Consider the following 19,373-nt stretch of genomic DNA (forward strand, 5'->3'; position numbering starts at 1 on the left):
AAAACCTGCATTCATAAAACACTTGTTAAAATTAAAAACATAAGGTTGTTGTGCCTTGTTTTCCTTTGGCAACAATTTAGTTTGCTTCTCTATTTTCTCCTTCTCCTTTGTCAGCAAATCAGTATGCTGATTCGAATTCTTAGTAGAATTCATGAGACTATCAGTTAACTTCTCTTCCACTCCATCTGTTCTAATGATGTCTTCCTTCTTGGGTTCACAGTAGTGAACTTCTCCTTTTTCTAACCTGCTGCTGGTTATATTCACTTTGAAATTGTTTGATTCCTACTGCCTCTTTACCATCTTCAAACAATCTCTGCTCAATCTCTTTGATCACATGCTCATACTCATTCATGGTTTTTAATGAACCTGAAAACAAATTATTACATCTTCTTGTCTCCATGGCAACCTGAGACACATCTTCTTCTTCAGAAACTATAACTGTAGCTTCTGCTGTATCGTCAAGTTCTCTTATCAATTTCTCCAACAGTTTAATCTCCTCTTCACACTTAGCAAGCACTTCATCACAATGCTCTCTTCTTCCAGCTTCATCCTTTACATGTTGTTTTATAATATTAAAATTGTGTCTTTCTTTGACCCTTGTAATCTCAAGATATTTCTGCTGTAGCAAATCACTACTTCCCTCATTCAAGAGGTCTTCTCCATCATACTCTATTCTCCTAGAGTACTCCTCCAGACTTTCGACATCTTCAAAAGACTATCCATCCTCTTCCAAACACTCCTTTGTTAGTGTTCCTTTTTCCAAGGTTAAATCCCTTGCATAGGGTTCCTCCTTATTAACATCTTTCAGTAGATGTCCTTCTTCCCTACTGTCTGTCTCAACAGTTTCCATGGCTATCTCCACTGTGCCTATCATCATAGTGAATTAATTATCCTTTACTATGTTTTCATCTAACATAGTCTCTTCCTGAACTTTTCCTTTAGTCCCTTGTTGTTTATCCTCTCCAAGAGCTATCCTTGTCTCACCATCTACATTAATATTCTCCTACATTTGCTTTTCATCAATAAAATTAATCAAACTTATTTGATTACCTTTTTGAGACAATATTTATTCATTCTTCATCAACATAAGATCTTGATTCCTCATGAAAGCTACTATAGACTCATCCATAGACCTTTTCTTATGTATGAAGTCAAATTCATCCTCTCCTGAAAAGTTTTCTCAGTCACCTTTTGCTTCTAGATCTTCATCTCCTCTAAAGATATCTTCAAATGGCTGCTTTTCTCCTACAATATCTGCCATCATATACAAACTATCAGTTTTAAAAATATAAGACCATATGGTCTCACTTGATGGTTCAGCCATCATATCTCTTGCTGTTATAAATCCTTCATATGCTTCAAAAATTCTTCGATACTCTCTTCTTCAATCTCTTCAAGCCCTTCACTTGGTTACTTTATATCTTTCTCCAACTGCATATGAGACCTATCTATCTCATATTTTTCCAGAACAAAATTTAGATTATTCTGGTCTTCTTCCTCCTTTATGACAATATCATCCAATTGTCCTTCTTTACATGTTTCACCTACATACATGCACAAATTGTCAGTTTTAAAACCATGTGACCCCTTGACCTCACTTGAAGTTTCAATCTTCAAGTCTTCATATTTAGTCTCCCCCAGAATTTCTCCTTGTTCTGGTTCACAAATGTACTCTTCCATTTCTAACTCAACTTCCTCGAGTTTTTCCATCAACCACTTCACTTGCATTTGATGTAGCCTTCTCTACATCTCATGCCACTTCACTGGCTTCCTACTCAAGACCCAACCTAGTCTCTTGCCATTTGCTTTGGCATCCATTTCTTATATCCTTTGTTTTGGCTTCTCTGAACCTCTGCTATGACTATCAGTAGTCATCTTCTTCTCTTCTTTCTTCATGAGCTCCTTTGCAACAAGCCTCTACAACAACTAGTCCTCCTTGCTGCAATCTTACCTCACTAAGCTCTCCTCACTCAGTCTTTTAGTAAGCATAGGTCCTCTGTCTAGAACATCTTCTTTAGCAATACCTTTGCTCTCTCTAGGATTTTGTAATCTCCCACTCTCTTTTGAGAACATTTTAGCTATCCTCTCTGTCCAATATCTTGTTGGATTTTTCAGGTTCACTGCCACTTCTCCTTCAGACTGTTTTACTTACTCTATCCTCAAGAACACATTTTTTCTCTTTCCCCAGCTTCTCTTGCTGTCACCTATGCATTAGTATAAGAACACACATTCTTAGACTAAAACAAAACACATTACCTCGCCTTCAAGATCTCAGTATGATCTTGTTTCACCCATTCTTCTGCACTTTTGAATGGATTGTCCTCTGTTTTGTCCCCAAGTCCTCTTTCCTTTAGAACTTGCATCAAGCAATCTTGCTTTCTCTTTCCTTCAAGGAATCATCTGTTCCTATTTAATCCAAGCCTCTGCTGGAACTGCTACAATCTCCCACTGTAGTCTTTATAATTCAGCACATTACCTTTTACTATGTGCAAACTCCCTTCCACTGAAATCTTTTCCCACTCTGATTTTAATTCTTCTCTCATTACAGATCTACTATGATTAGAAAATTCTGCTCTGATACCACTAATGATGCAGGGGTCCTCGGCATATACCCATACTTAGCCAAATTGATGCCAGGTTACCCAGCATATACCCACAGTATGCATATCACAATGCCTCCACAACTGCCCCAAGTATTTAACTCTACAATGGAGTCAAATCTTCAGACCATAAATGGTCAAGTGGCCCTCTTATATAGTTCCTTTGTAACGGAACTTCAATCACGTCACTGAACCTTTCTGTCAGGAATAAAAAACCCTTCAGAACCTTCATATAAACCACAATCCATATATATATAACCATTCTCCTTTGACATGCCTTGGTTACATATATATTAACACAAAACACCATCAACACTAATTTCCTGGTGTAATCCTTACACAAAGTAATTCCACGCAATACTCCTTTTTCCTCCTTATACATGTTCTGCATAGAACCCGAGGTTAAAACCCCATCACAATCGCCATCAAAATTATTCCCAGCCTTACCAAATATGTGGTTCATCACCCCTCCGACTCCAATATATGACTATTGGGATCGTTAAACACTACTTAAGTCTGAAACCACTTGTTCAACTCTTTACACAATACAAAGGAATTTCACTGATTTTCTGTTCAAATCATATAATAAGCTCACTTCAAATTTTATACGGTAGTTTAGGCAACGTCGGATCCATTCATCCTTCAGCCCTTGGTATTATCACGAGCCTCTTTCCAACACGGATTCCCTATCTTTCAAACTTTCGATTGCCGATTAGCACTTAATCGCTATCGACGTATCGACGTTCCATTATACTGGGCCTTGACTTCTTCAAACCACCGATCTGACAGGTTCTCTGGACCCAATAAGGCTATGAACTGACCCCTATAATATCTCACATTTGGAACTCAGTTCTGACTATGTTTTGCACTAATTTTTCAATGTAAATAGGGATTTGGGTTGCGAGACTTACTCTCCATAAATAATTCTGCCAATGTGATGTTTCACCTCCTTCTTCAAAGAAATCATCTGGACCGTTGATCCATGTAATCAAACAGTTCCTATGAACTGGTATTTTTATCCCTCGCTCTTCAGTTTACTTAGTTTTAGCTTCTCCTCCAAGGGTTCTTTAAAGGTTCCGCCTTCTGTTTCCACTGCTCAATTGTTCTTCTGAACTCAACTCTTCGAGTTCTCAACTTCTCTTTTTCTCCAGAGTTTCACTCTGCTCCTTCAATTGTTTCAAGGATTCTTTTCTGATTCCTCTAAATCGACCCCATTCCTCTACATCCTACAAAATTCTACCTGCACCTGTTGTAGAGCCTCCGAATTCACAAACAATTCATACATGAAATACTTCTTCAGCATACTAACACAGTCAAGAACCAATCTTGCATATATTAATATAAAAGCATAGATTACATTCGAGACACCTCGGTCTCCTGCAGGCCTGATTCTCACATTAGTGGTCTCTTCCATCTACCCGTAGGCTTACATATATTTATATGGAAACTTTGGATTGGATTACTATGAAGGACCTAATCAATCCTCTAACAAAAGCCCTAAAGATCGCTACATGCATACATATGTGGAAGATAAATAAGTCTCCTCGAGACTTTATCCATTCCATCTTCTTCTCTGTTTTAAAATAGACAAGTCCCCTTATCAGCTCAACGGTCCACTTCTACTCTAATTAATTCCTAAAAACTCTTTCTTGCTCCTAGAGACTTGGATTTGACTTCTACCACTCATGTTTTCATTTATTTAGTTTGAGAGCATTTACATATTCTCCCATTATCTAATTAAATCACACTTAAAGGCCTAAATATTGCATTAACTTGATACTTAGGAAAACTATTTCCTAAAATGCATGACCCCCTATGTTTACTATTTACAATTATTTTCCTTGGGCTGAATGCTCCTGCATCAACCCATATGAATAATAAACCAACATGTCAAACTGAAACACTGAATCTAAAATCACTGAAGCACTATAAAGAAACTGAATCACTGAAGCATCAAATCATTAAATGTAGAACCCAACCAAAACACATAAACATCAAAATATGTACGCGATTATTCAAAATAAAACCCTCGTATATACGTGCTTCATCTATATAAGACCTGTCTACAGATCCTAGATTACTTTTCACTAAATCATGAATCAATGTAACATTGTAACAACCATTTAACCATACATCGATAATTTAGAAAATCACAAATAATTGAATCAATCTCAAACACCATATTTTAGTGTCATTACAAATCAATATCTCATTCCGCATTCAACCCGATTAGTACTATCAAACATAGATCATCAAGATAGAGACATCATTAATAGATGGAAACAAACATAGCAGAACTCGTTAAATATCATCATAAATTCATACTCCAAAAACCCTAGAACATATACAGGATATCCATGAAACATATCAGCATATGTAAACGACAACTATGCATAACACCCATGTATAGATCTCAACATACTGAATAAATTCATAGAATTTATATGTGATTACCCAATAATAGATCTACGTATGTATGTGACTAGCCAAAGGCAAACCTGCGTACAAATCTGAAAACTTTCACTATAAACACAATGTATTCACATCTTTCAGATCTGAGTCTTCTCCTTGCTCCCTAGTGCACGCCTATTTTTAGATCAGATCACACATGAATAACCCATTACTTGCACACATAATACCTTGATGTCCATCTCCTTAGATAGTTTTAGCGTTAGCCAATACCTTAGGTAAATCCCTTGGTAATGTTGTTAGTATTCTTTGTCGAGATCAAATAACTATTTTCGCTCCAATTACTATGGGTCAATACCATTGTAATTACCCATGGTATCAATATTACCATTGTTGTATTTTGTACATGACTTTAACTTATAGGACCTAGGTACATACACAACCCTTCTTCACAATATCTACGTATAATTTCTAAAAATTCACCTTTATCATCCATTTGTCTCTAAACTTTCATTTCTCTATTTATAGAATTTGTAGCATCTATACCAAACTGCATGAGATCATGTTATCATAATGTTGACATCTTTATTATCCAATTTTCCATCAAGGACAACAACATATTAGCCATAAAGCCAACATAAAATTGATCTTTCCACATCATGAATGATTTGTATTAGAAGGAGTACCTTCCAAGCATGACAAAGTGATACTCAAGAGTATAATATGGCAAGGAGAATACATGAAGAAGCACTTGGAGAGAAGAAGCATTAAGAGAGATATCATAAGACCCTGAAGTAGATGATGGATAGAGACATAAAGAAGACACTACATGATGACTATGAGGATTCCGATATTGATCAAAGCCCCTAGTAGAGAAACTATTGTTTGGAGAAGCAAGAAGTGACTTAATATTCCACTATTTGAACTAGTGTCTCATCATTGTAATTGTGTACTTGTATCTTTCACATCATAATTGAAGCTCAATGACCCAACAAATTTTCATGCATGTATTGTGAATGTTTTAGGACTATTCTTTGGATGTTTTCTATGTATCTTTCATTCACATGTACTAAGGAAATTGAACTATTTTGGTGGCCTTGATATTTATCTTGTTGAAAGTTTGTTGTATGTGGTTTAATGATCATTTTGTCTAAGTGAACTATTTTTCTAGATAAATAAAAAACCTTTCTTTTCTCATGTGCCTCTCTTAGGTTAGAACTATTACTTTCTTCTAGAGGCTCACCTTTTCTCTCCCTCTTGTGAAGGCCTCCTTTAAGACATTTCAATGAGTGTTTCACAATGTTAACTTACTTGTTTATTCAAGTTTTATGTATCTAATCTCTTATGTTATCCATTGAAATAAGGATGAACCATATGGTTATGGTGGATGGGCCAATACTCTGGATGGTTTTCCTACCCCAAATGATGTGAGGTCTAATTGGGACTCCACATTAGAGAGGCCCCTGTGTATGTTGGCGGTATCTAGCACCATCAAGATTCTGGAACAAGAAGGAGGGCCAGATGGCAAGATTCACCCTTTTATTATGTTTGAATCTCTTATTTTTAATGTCTCATTCTCAAATCATACTCCCTAGTGTTTCTCTAATTTTTCCATTTGTCAACTTTTAATCACCAATGAGCCTCTCTAGGACTTGTTTCAATTGAAGTTATATGGTGAGGTTGGAACATCCATAGTCGAGGACATCTCATTATTTTATTAAATATTACGAAGTTAATGATGAACATTTTTCTTGTCTTATTTTCTTCCTCACCCTTGAACATCCTGTTAATCAATGGTGTCATACCTTACCATTTGCTTCCATCCATTATTTTGATCAATTCCTCAAGGAGATTCATCAAGCTTTTGATAGATACAATTACCAATATCTTTTTAAAATAATAAATCGACTTAGAATGAATCCGAATGAATCAATTGAGGATTTTTCTAATAGATTCCTTCACTTATGTTGTGAGTTTCCTGGGAAAATATTGGATTGGAATTTTCTTAAAAGAAATTTGAAAGTTTGGTTCAAATCTCTTTACATGATGAATCTAAACCCTAAGATATTTGGGTTCCCCCCTTTGATAATTTTAAAGTTGGAAAATCAGTAAATCAAATGTTTAATCCATCTTCTCCTCAACCTTCTTCCACTTTTCATGATTCAGATCCAATGGAGGAAATATTTGAATGGTTCATGGAGCCTCATGTGAAGTTTAATCATCCTATTCCTCAAGAAGATATTAGAAATGATAACTCCAGTCTTGAATATCATTTGAATTCATGTTATCCTCCATCAGCTCTTTTGCATGATCCCTTTCCCCTTGATATGCTTGATGAGTCTTCTGCTGTGAAATTTAATTTTTCTAATCTAAACAATGATTAGGTGCAAGAAAGTCACTCTTTGCAGGTAGAGGAGCAAGAAGGTGAGTATTCTTTCAATTTTTCTTCTCTTTTCCAAAATCCTCCTTGTCAATATTATGTTCTTTCCTTGGTTTATTTTGAATCTAGCAATCTAAGTGATGAATCAAATGAAATTGATTTTCCTAATCAATATAAAGTCCATAATTTTGATGATGATGATCCTATTGATGTATATGATTACGAATTCTCAAGTGCACTTATTGATATTTTAGTTTCTTAAGAATATTGTCTTTTGGAATATTTAGACCTCAATTCTAGTTCAGTTCAAGAAGATGTTCTTATGGGAACTTCCTCTTCACCTCACTATCCGTTACATTATAATATTTCTAATGCATTAACTTGTGAAGAAGATATGCCATGCTATTTATGGTCATCATCTAATGAGTTGGATTTTTAATTGACACAAGCAAGTGAGGTCATCCATGATGAAGAAGATGGTAAGCAACTTATCAAGTTTCCTTTCCATTCCTTATCATTTCCAATTTTGCATGAAGAAAAATATTCTTTCCAGGTTACTCATGATATTTATCCAATTTTTCCATATTTAGATGGGCAACTAGAAAAAAAAATTGGCTTGCGTAATTTTTTTTCGAAAATGTAAGTTATGATAAAATTGGTGACGTAGATGGATACCGTTTGGATAATAGTGATATTATTGAAATTACTGATGGTATTTGTCCATACACAATGCATGATTTGATCCAATCTTTGATATCTCATTCTAAGATTTTTTAAAGTTAGAGGACTTATCAGGAAGTTGAGGCACTTCCAATTCTGTTGATGGTTGTGTCAGGTTCTTGCGACTCTAGTAACATTCCTGAGATAAGTCATATATGGATTTTCTGACACGATTCTTTTCTTTTCATGGTTTCACTGGATGTAAATCCCTTCTTCAAAGATATTTGTTATTTTGAATATGGCTCTTTCAACTTTCAACATCTCATTTCTAGTTGGTTTGAAGTTTTTGTTTCAATAAAGTTCATCTTCATGCAAATATCTTATATCAAAATCAAGTTTAGAATGTATACCTTTCATAAATGAGCGAAGTTGTGAAGTTGATCATGCTAAAGATTACCTTTGGCTGATAGATTCATACCTATCACATACTTTTGAAAGTAATCAGCTCCTAATCCTTCTTGTGATTATTTTGATACTGATTATTTTCTTCATAGCATGATATATTCTCTTCATTTTCAATGAATGATTGTTTTATTTGATGAATCAGGTTTCTCTTTTTCATCCACTACATCTCAACTGGTTTCATGTGCTTGACATATTGGCATTCCTTTTTAATGATTATGATAATAGTCTGGGTTGTAGCCAATCATAAGTAGATGGTGTGTCACATTCAACATATGAGGAATATGGTTCTTTTCTTTGAAGGGTTTGTAAAGGTATTCAAACTGATCTATTTTTGATGTGTCCTAATCAAGAATCTTATTCCTTAATCAACCCATATGATCATGGTCCTTTTTCTAACAACTGTTATTTAATTGATCATTTTCCCACCAGTGTACCTAATGATGGTTGTCTTACATCAACTCATCTTTATCATCTCAATATTTAGATACTTGTCACGTAGTTGAGGAACTTGAGCCTTTGTTGATGGTTATGTCAGGCTCTCATTATTTTAACAATATTTCTAAATATGATCAGATTTATTTTCCGTCGTAAGATTCTCATCCTAATTCCACACTATTAATTGAAAATTTACTTCTCCCAAGGATTTCAGGATTTCTAAGAGGATTATTTTGAATTTCATTATCCAATCTATCATCAGTTAGAAGAATCTTACTTAGCAAGCCCATTTTCTAAAAGCAAGTTTCAATATTTCTTGATGTTTGCTAAGAAAGGAAATATAGATGCAAGTGCTTTCACAAGGAGTTGTATAGGTTTGTATGATCTTTATTGTTATAGCATCATTCATCACTATTGTAGTTCTGATGCTCTGACATGGCCTTGGGCAGCCCTTTCCCCATTCAGACTTTATCATTTATTAAAAAACAATATTTTCAATCCCATACATGACTCTACACTTTAAAAAGTGTGTACACACACGGGTACCATAATAAATAACCCACGTACATGATTCTAAATATGAAAAAAATAAAATATATGTTATTTTTCATGTAGGGTTTACGGGTTTCACCAAAAGGCCACCTATAGGAGCCTATGGCCTAATTGAATCAGCTAATTTCTAGTCATATTTACATACCTCGTGGGAAGGCTTAAGGATAGAAGGACATTACAGTCCTTTTTGTCCCAAGAGTAAGTCTGATCTTCCGTGTACCTCCTGCACTTCAAGTCATAGGAAACCCATTTTTCCTTACAAAGATTCTCATATTCCATTATATGGCATCCTTTTACACATTCTTGAGAGGTGATCTTTCAGGCTTGGGATGGACAGATCTAGAGGAATCTTTCATTGGTGTCATGGTTGGATTAGGTTGTATCTATCCACTTCTGTTTGCTGATACCAATAAATAAGCTTTGTCTTGTTCCTAATATGTTATGATTTCTTGTTTTTTGTGATTCATGTGTAACATACCATGGTTTATACATTTATGCTTGATGACCTAACATGTTTATTATTCATGCAAATGGAATAAATTGTTATATATATGCTTCTCTGAATTGTGTTACATGTATGATCACTTTGGAGCAAGCATAGGGTTTTGACCCTACAAGATCAACATCAAACATAGGACCTACAGGTACTCCTCTCAAATCCAACTTTGGTAGTTCATATAGTTTGATTGCTTGGAAGTATGATTCTTGTTGATAGCATTCCTTCGATTTGTTGAGGTTGTATACCCTTACCTTAGGGAATTTTTACCACCAACAGAACTGGTGACCATTCTAGGGACTATAGTCATGCATTTCCTAGAAGGGTTGTTTTTCCTTGATCTAGGTTTTTCTTTCTTATTTCTTTATTTTTCCAATATTGTTGATTTGTTTGCAATCTAGGCAATTAGTCTGATATTCTGGATCATGTTTCTATTTTTTACTTTTCCCTATTTTTCTGCATATATGCATTTTTTCTTATATATAGAAGCATACACACGGTATCTTCTAAAGAAACCTGCATATACGCTAGTTTCTTTGGAAACAGTTGCATGTACACGCATACCTGTTATTACACAATCACTTATATTTGGAAAAAAAAATTCAAAATTTTCCTTCGGTCAGGGGTGTGGCTTGGTTTCTCTGCTTCCTTAAGGTCATTTGTAGTCAGGAACAGTCTTGTTTCCTACTAATGCCAATTATTTTGTCTCTTTTTGCAAAAATATTTTGTCGACCTAGGGTTTGCAATTTTTTAAGTTTTTGTATTTTAAGTTTGGGTTTCAGACCTTCTTTGTGAAGTGTCTAACTATTCTATGCTTCCAGAACATTGATTTGGTTCTCAACTTGCCTATAATACAATGTTTTAATACTTCTCTTTATATTCTTGAAGTTGGCTCATTTGGTTTCTTTTGGTTATTTGAGAAAAGTCTTTGGAATTTTTGTTCAATGAAGGATTTTGGTTCTCTAAAATCTTTACATTTTTTTGAACCTTTTATATATCCTTCTAGTCAAGATGTTCAAGTGTTTTGGTCTCTTAGTAACCTTACTCTTATCATCATGTGATTTTTTATGGATTGTGAAGTTTGGAGTCTTTTCACTTGATTTTCATCTTGAGGTGATTGATTTCTTTGCCCTCTTCAAACTTTTGTTTTAATTCCTTAAAAAAAAAAAAAAATTGCCTTTGCTTTCTTTAGTTTTTGGGTTTTAATATTTTTAGCTTTCCAACAAGTGTGCGAATCTTTGTTTGAGGTTGAAATTTTCTTCGCTTGGGAGATATTTTCTTAAATATTTTTTTCTCCTTATTTGGTCAAATTTTGGCTTTAGGTCTTTGAAATAACACATTTGTTTTTTAGGTAATTCCATAGAATCTTGCATTTAAGAATTTCTAGTATGCATTAAGGTAGTTTGCATTCTAGGCATTGTAGTCTCTTTTGGTAGATGTTGAATGTGTGTGTGTGTTTAAAAGAAAAAGAAAATAGTTTTTCTCTCATAGATTCCTCTCAGAAACTTGTAGAGATCACTTTTCATTGAAGAACAAGAAGTTTCATTTGCATGTAGCCTAGTTTTCTATTGGTTTATTTTTGCATCAAAACATCATAAGTTTCACTTTTTCTACTCGTGATCTAAATAAAAACCAATAAAATTGAGGACTTGATCTAAAAGGAATTAGAATTTATTTTTTTCATAGATACATCAATTAGTATAGGGAATTTAGGGCCTTGGAATAGGAGTTTGGAGAGTAAACTCTCCAAGGCCACTCTAAACTGAAACATAGAAGTTGATTAAAGAGTGAAAATCTAGTCTCATTAAGTTGTCCAGGAAAGCTCTTCTAACACATGAGTTAAGCATGAGGATGAGTGAAGAAAAATAAAGAGAGACACCCCCTCTCCTAGTTGTTATATCTTGTTCTCGCGACTGTTCTTCCTGGCTTCTGATCACGAACTTGTGGCCTTAGTTTCCTATCATAGGGATCACGTAGGTGACTACGAGGGGGAATGCTCGTGGTACCTGAGACAAACATTGTATTAGTTTCATAGTACTTCTAGAGGGTGCCCTTGAGAAGCTCTGATACTTGCACTGACAAAGGCTATTATCTGGAGGTCAGCATAACTATTTCTGATACCTTCACTAGTAGGCTTGGGACATAAGTATCCGAAACTATCTTCATAAGGTACTTATCTTCACTTTCTTGTCTTTTGGTGACAGTCCTAATCACCCGGAGTGGAAATCCATAGAAGCTACTTTTTTGGTTGTATCTTTATGGAATTTTTATTGAGTTTTCTTTTCTCCTATATTGGCATAAGCTTTTATATTTTGAGTCTTTAAAAGTTATCTTAATATTTAAAAGTGGCTAATCAACAAGTTCATTAGAATAGGAGGCTTTTGGGCTTTCACCTGTGAGTGTTGAGCCTTCATCTAGAAGGCGTAGGAGTAGTTATGCCAGTGATTTTCAATCGGTAGTAGCTAACGCATCGAAGATTAATCCTCCTTTAGGGGCTCTCATTTCAAAGGGTGAACTTAGTTCAGTTCATAATTTGGACATAAACACTATGGTCCTTGCTAGGGTGCTCTACCAATCAAAAGATGAGGTTGATATTGAGGATTTCCATGAGTCCCCCATGAATCCTTAAATATCTTTAACTTCCCATATTCCTTATGTTGTATCAGACGTGGGTACCCCGACTCACAATCTGATGCCCTGTTCACTCTCCTTATTTATTTTTCGATGGCCAATGTTAGTGGCATAAGTATGGCTACTAATAATTCAAGTGTGCAGACCCCTACTTCAGTTGCAATAGGGGGTACTATTGCTATCTCTAATGCTACAACTAGTACAGTAGCTATTGGCTCTACCTCTATTCCCATTCTGAGTGGGGGAAACCAACCTTCCACCCCTTTCACTGGTGCCTATCCTTTTGAGATTCCATCCAGTGGGATTCCTTTTGTTCCTTCAACCTTCCCATGTGTTGTTTCCACATCTATGACTTCTATGCCAAGCAGTTCAACATCTTTTTAGGGTTTTCCTTTTGGAAGTGGTCATATTCCTCCTTCCAATCCATCTTTGAACTGAGGACAGGCTCAGAATGTTAATCATTTCCAAGGAGGTGAAGGATGTGAAATCCTTCAATTAGTGGTTTAAGGGTTGGGAACTTGTCCCATCTATTTTGTCAAGAGGGGAGTATTCCCTTCCATTATGTTGGGACCTCACATGTATTTCCTCTGCTAGCTAGTGCATGGAATCCTCATAAGGGGATTTCCCCTTCTTTCAATGTTTCACTAGGAAGAAATTATCTTATGCATAGTTACCCTACGACAAGGGTTGGATACCGTTTAAATACTTCTGGGCCATAAAGATTTCCTTGTGTTTTGGTTCCTTCTACGAGTAACCCATGGAAACATGGTGCCTCTCCAAATCTAGGATATTCTTTTCCTAGTGTTGGAAATTCTGATCTTGGTGGGTGGATTTCTCCTTCTCCTCCACGCTTACCATTCCTAGAAACATTAAACTTGCCAGATATTTCAAAATTAACAAATGACCTGATCTAATATAATCTGGATCAGCCTCTAGTCCCTAATAAATTCCATCTGATATTCCAATATTTGAAGGGAAGTTTGGGGAGGATCTGACTGATCATATAACCACGTTCCATTTGTGGTGCTCATCTAACTCCTTGATTGATGATTTGATCAGGTTGAGATTATTCCTATGCTCCCTAACTGGAAATACTACAAAATGATATATTAAGCTTAGAGGGGGCACCATTGCTACTTCTGGGTCTCCAAAATGTCATCTACTTTCACCTTTCTTTCCATTATTTTACCCTCATTCCATAACCCCGTAACTCTATAAACCCTACATTAGTAACCATTTTCATGACCATATGGATTTATTATTATTATTTTACAAAGTCATTAATTTTAAGTATTTTAAGTGAATTTGTGATTAATTATTTAGAAAATTAACATATTTTCATATGTGTGTGTGTGTGTGTGTGTAAAGTGCTATGAGTTTTATGATATGGTAAGCCTACTTGAAGATTCTAGAAGGGTCTTACTTATCCTCCTAACTAAAAATTCGCATTTCAAATACCAAGTCATGAGGATTTGTAGAATATTTGAGGAAGATATGGATCATTAAGCTAGGCACATTCAAAGGAGAAGAATCATTGAGGTTTTGATATGTGTCCTTATCAAAACTATGACAGAATTTGGGGAGGATTTGTATCTTGTATTTTTAGGAGATTTGTTGAGACAAATGTGGATTTAGGAGAGATTTGAGGGATATGTATTTAGTGATCAGTTATTCCTAATATTTGTATAAATAGGGGTTCATCCTCCAAAGGAGCCCATGTATCTAATATATATCCTATCTATGTATTCATCCATCTTGTAATCTTTCTAGATCTTTTCTCCATATTTATGAAATATAAGTTGTTGTTTTAATCCCCAAGATGTGATAGTTGTTCGGTGTACATACTAAGACATGGGGGGCCCCCATCATCCACAATTTGCATATATTTGTATATATTGGTAGCATAGTATAGTTTTGTCGTTTCATTTTCTTTCAGCAATTGTGCTTTCAATTATACAAGTGTGAGTGTGATTTCCTTTTAGCAAGTTTGCTTTCAATTATGCAAGTGTGAGTATGATTTCCTTTCTGCAAGTGTGATTTCAATTATGCGAGTGTGGTGTAATTTTCAATTCTACAAGTGTGGTGTGATTTTCTTTATGCAAGTGTGATTTTCAATTATGAAAGAATGGTGCGATTTCCCTTATGCAAATGTGATTTCAATTTCATTGGTTTGGGTTTAGATTTATTTATTATTTTAGTTTCAATTGCATTAGATTAATCTAATCTGAAAGATAACCACCTAGTACATATAGTATAGGTATACCACATTAGTTTATGAGACCTCGAGTTGACAAATTAAATGACATGGACTTAACTCATGATTAAATCACCCAATAACTACGTTTGGCGAAGTGGCTACTGTGTTTCTAAATCATTTTTAGTTTCCTGTCTAATATGATGCTAGAACTGATCTTCTTGCTATTTTTGAACAAGACAAAAAAACTCATATTTCTCACCACATCCAAGAATGAGACAGAAGGAAGAGGCTCATCAAGGAATATATTCCTAATGAGTTCCTTCCTGAATGGTTTTTGAAATATGTGCAGTGAAGCTAGAGATTTCTAAGGATGTGTCACTCTCTAGAGTGTTCACTAAAGAACAGACCACCTTTAGGGCCCAGTAGTTAGAAATCATATATTCTTAGTCTGGAGTCCTTTACAAGATTTTCCCCGATGCTCCTTGATCAAATATCAATCCATCCAAACCTAAGCTGAGACCCCATGCTGACAAAATTGTAGGTTCAGTCAATAGTAGTACGACTAACCTATTGAATCAATTGTAACAGTTGTATTTACAATCTACTTCTCTGACATAGGCTATGCCATCAGTTTCTATGCCTTCCTAACCTTTAGCAGTTAATTTTTTCCAATATGGGAATCCCAAAGGAGAGAAATAATCCAATGGGAAAAAGAAGTGATGTGGTAAGAAGAAATATAAGGCAAGGAAGACAATGCGAACAAGCCCAGTAATGATATTGGAGAAGGAAAGAAGGATTCGAAAAGGAAAGTAAAACTCCCATGAAAATTATGCAATTGGGATCATCTTACCCATCTTTGTCCTAATATTAAGGATCCTCAGTGCTTGTTAGCTCAGCAGGGCTCTTCAACATCCCAGGCTGTGTTGATTAACCCTTTTCCCTAAGGACAACAAATGCTTGATGGCACTAGTGTTGGTACTGGAATCACCACAGGGGGAAACTAGGATGGGGAATCCACATCAAATGTATATATGGTGAGCTCTCATGTTGATGTTGCTACAATATCACATGATTATGGTGAGCCAAAACCTTCTAAGGCTAAGGTTGCTTCCAATATCCCAAAGCTGCTCCATATCGAGAGGCTCATATTTGAGCCTATACCTCAGATCCCAGAAGACTCTACAAAATTTTTGACTATCATTCCCAACACTAAGGGTGCTCAGAACTATTCTATTATCAAATATATGGCTCAGAGCCCCTGTGCGATGTCAACATTAGAGGTACTCCAATCATGTACTGCATAAAGGAGTGAATTTATCACTGCGTTCAGACCAGTAGATCCGAAGAACTATATTGTTATTACATTTGATATTCCAAGTGTTAAGAAGAGACTCCCTCATCACATGTCTTTCAAGATTAAATCTACATATCAGAAAATGAATATCTTTCAAACTGTAGTTGATGAAGGGGCTTCCACGTGCGTCATGTTGATGCCATGTTGGGAAGCTATCGGGTCTTCAGAAGTCATTCCTTCCCCTAATATCCTTACCACATTAGATGGTTATTCTCATAGTCCTCATGGAATTCTTCCAACGTTTCCCATCTGTGTTTGGGGCAAGGTCATCAATGTTGAGGCAGATATACTTGATGCCAAACATGATTATAATATTTTATTGGGTGAAAAATTGGTTTATGCAATGGATGCTATTGTTTCATCGTTGACGGGTAATTTTGATCTTCCTTCTCCTTTGACTAATATTAAGGCAATTACATCCTCCTGGATCACTCCCCGAAAAGGTTCGTTTAGAAATAATTATTTTGGGTTCTTTGGACCTTACCCACCTCTACTGCCACACTAAAAGAGGGGCAAGTAGGTGGAATGGAATATCCTATATCCGCATTAGAAATCAGGTACCAATCTATTGTGAATTCTATAGATTTGGACCCCATTCCTACCCCATCAGAGGATTTGTATGGTGATGTGGCTTTGGTCTTGACTGTTGACTCTACTTTGACTATGGATTTCATAGACATTGTCTCACCATATGAGAAGGCAATCTTGGAAGCAATTATTGGTGCAAAAAGACCATGGAATGATTTGCATCATCAGTCATATTTTTTCCCTAATTTTCATGAAGTTGAATCCAATATGTCTGGTCCTTCATCAACTAGAAGTGTTCATAAAATTCTAAATCCTTTGGCCCCATCACAAATTTTTGCTGAAGGTAATATGTGTAATATTTTGGGAGCCATTCTAGTGAGCATTTCCAGGAATCGCAATATCATCGAGAATATCTTCATCAAAGCTACATGTTCTCCTGAAGAAATCAAGATTTACACTAACCTCTTTAAGGAATTTCTAGGTGTGTTTTCTTGGTCTTATGAAGAAATTCCTAGAGTTGATCCATAAATAGTTCAGCATGAGAACAAGACATGAAAATTCTAAGCCTGTACGACAAAAGATTCGACTGGTAAATCCTAGGAAATAAAAAATATTAAAGCTAAGGTTGAAAATATGCTTATGACATGTTTCATATACCTTGCTCCTTTAATTGAATGGGTCTCGAATCTAGTCCTTGTTGATAAAAAGAAAGGAACGATATGTGTATGCATCGAAGTTAGGGATTTGAATAAGCCTTTTCATAAAGATAATTTCCCCACTCCATTTATTGATAAGATAACTGATGAGTCTACTATAATTGAGGTGTTTTCTTTCATGGATGGTTTTTTGGGATATAATCAAATAACTATATGTCCTGAAGATCAACACAAGACAACATTTCTTTTCACCTAGGGTACGTTTGTGTACATAAATATGCCTTTTGGCCTAAAAAATTCTAGAGCTACTTGTCAGCGGGCCATGCCTTATGTTTTCCATGACTTCAAGCACATAATAGAGGTGTATTTGGATGACCTAGTTGCTCATTCTCAAAAGAAAATTGATCATCCAAAACACCTTAATTTGGTTTTTGAAACATGTCGTCACTACAAGATCTGGTTGAACCCTAATAAATGCATTTTTACTGTCACATATTGTCAGTTATTGGGATTCATTGTGTCGAATGAAGTTATTTGTGTTGATCCCTTCAAGGCTGAGCTAATACTTTTGTTGCCTCCCCCATCGATGGTACATCAACTTCAAAGTCTCCAAGGAAAAGCCAATTTCTTAAGGAGATTTATCATAAATTACGTTGAACATTACGAAAGGATTTATGTGATTATTGAAGAACGGAGTTCCATTTGTTGGGGACAATTGCACTCAGTGCTCCTTCGATGCTTTGAAAAATGTGTTGGCCTTTGATCCTCTTTTGACTCCACCAGATTATAGCAAGGATTTCCTCTTGTATCTCATTGTGACAGAATAAACCATTGGTATGGTCCTAGTTCAGGAAGACAATGCTCTTAGAGAGATTATGATTTATTATCTAATATGAGGCTTATTCGGTCCTAAACTTATGTATTCTCATATAGGGCAATTGTCTTTGGCAGAAATCCACGTTTTCTAGCAGCTCAGTCATTATATTATGCTTAGAAAAAAAAAGTTGGCTGATGTCAACCCATTCCAATTTTTCCTTAGTAGTCAAGTGGTTCAGGGTAAGTATAATAAATGGATTTTCATCTTATAGGAATTTGATCTCGAATTTATGTCAGCCAAGTCTTAAAAATATTCATTATTTATGCACTTGATTTTAGAGTTTCCTTGTGAAGAGGATGTTGTTTATGAAGAGTCATCTCTTGACGAACATCTCTTCCTAATATCTTCCCAGGATACTTCGTCTGGATACATCATAGTATATATCAAGGCTTCTAAGTTCTCTCAGACTTTTTCGAAGGGTGAACATAGAAAATTGTGTCACTTAGCTAAAAATTGTATTATTATTAGTGACACTTTGCATCGTGGCAGGATTGACTCAATTGTTAGGCCTTGTTTAGCCTTAAAGGAAGATGAGTCCATTCTCAATGACTACCACAATGGACCTTTTGGAGGTCATCTATCAGGGCTTGCTACAACACAAAAAATATTGTGTGCAAGCTATCTTTGGCCCTCGATTTTTAGAGATTGCATGGAAGTGGTAAAGAAGTGCCATCCTTGTTAGGTATATACTTGGAAAATGCATGCTCGACCAACTTCGCTTTTCCTCGTCATCAGTGTTGATCCTTTGACAAAGTGGGCTATTGATTTTATGACTTGTAACTAAGGTTCAACTAAGGGTTACAAGAAACATTATCATAGCAGTACACTACTTTACAAAGTGGGTCGAATCTATGCCTACTTTCAATAGCGATGGTGAGAAAAAAACTATTTTCCTGTTCACCCAAATCATTTCACGTTTCAGTATTACAAGGGATATTGTCATAGATCATGATAGTTATTTCCAGAATAAGATGATGTCTGAGTTGGATTTAAAATTTGGATTTTAGCAGGAGCATTCATCCATATACTATCCTCAAGCTAATGGTCAGGTTGAAGCCATGAAAAAATAAAAAATCCCTCAAAATTATCCTGCAAAAGAAAACCAATAAAGATAAATATAACTGTCACATCAT

At 35.5% G+C, this 19,373-nt stretch overlaps 1 pseudogene; it reads right to left on the minus strand.

Moving 5' to 3' along the window:
- Window positions 1–4,014, minus strand: part of LOC149161832 (heterogeneous nuclear ribonucleoprotein 1-like) — a 42,251-nt pseudogene extending 38,237 nt beyond the window's left edge.
- Between the last annotated feature and the right edge of the window lie 15,359 nt (window positions 4,015–19,373).

The sequence above is a fragment of the Pinus tabuliformis genome, chromosome 5_2 (assembly GCF_031772625.1).
Source record: "Pinus tabuliformis cultivar Carrire ecotype Pingquan chromosome 5_2, CPIR1, whole genome shotgun sequence".
NCBI classification, from domain to species: Eukaryota; Viridiplantae; Streptophyta; class Pinopsida; order Pinales; family Pinaceae; genus Pinus; species Pinus tabuliformis.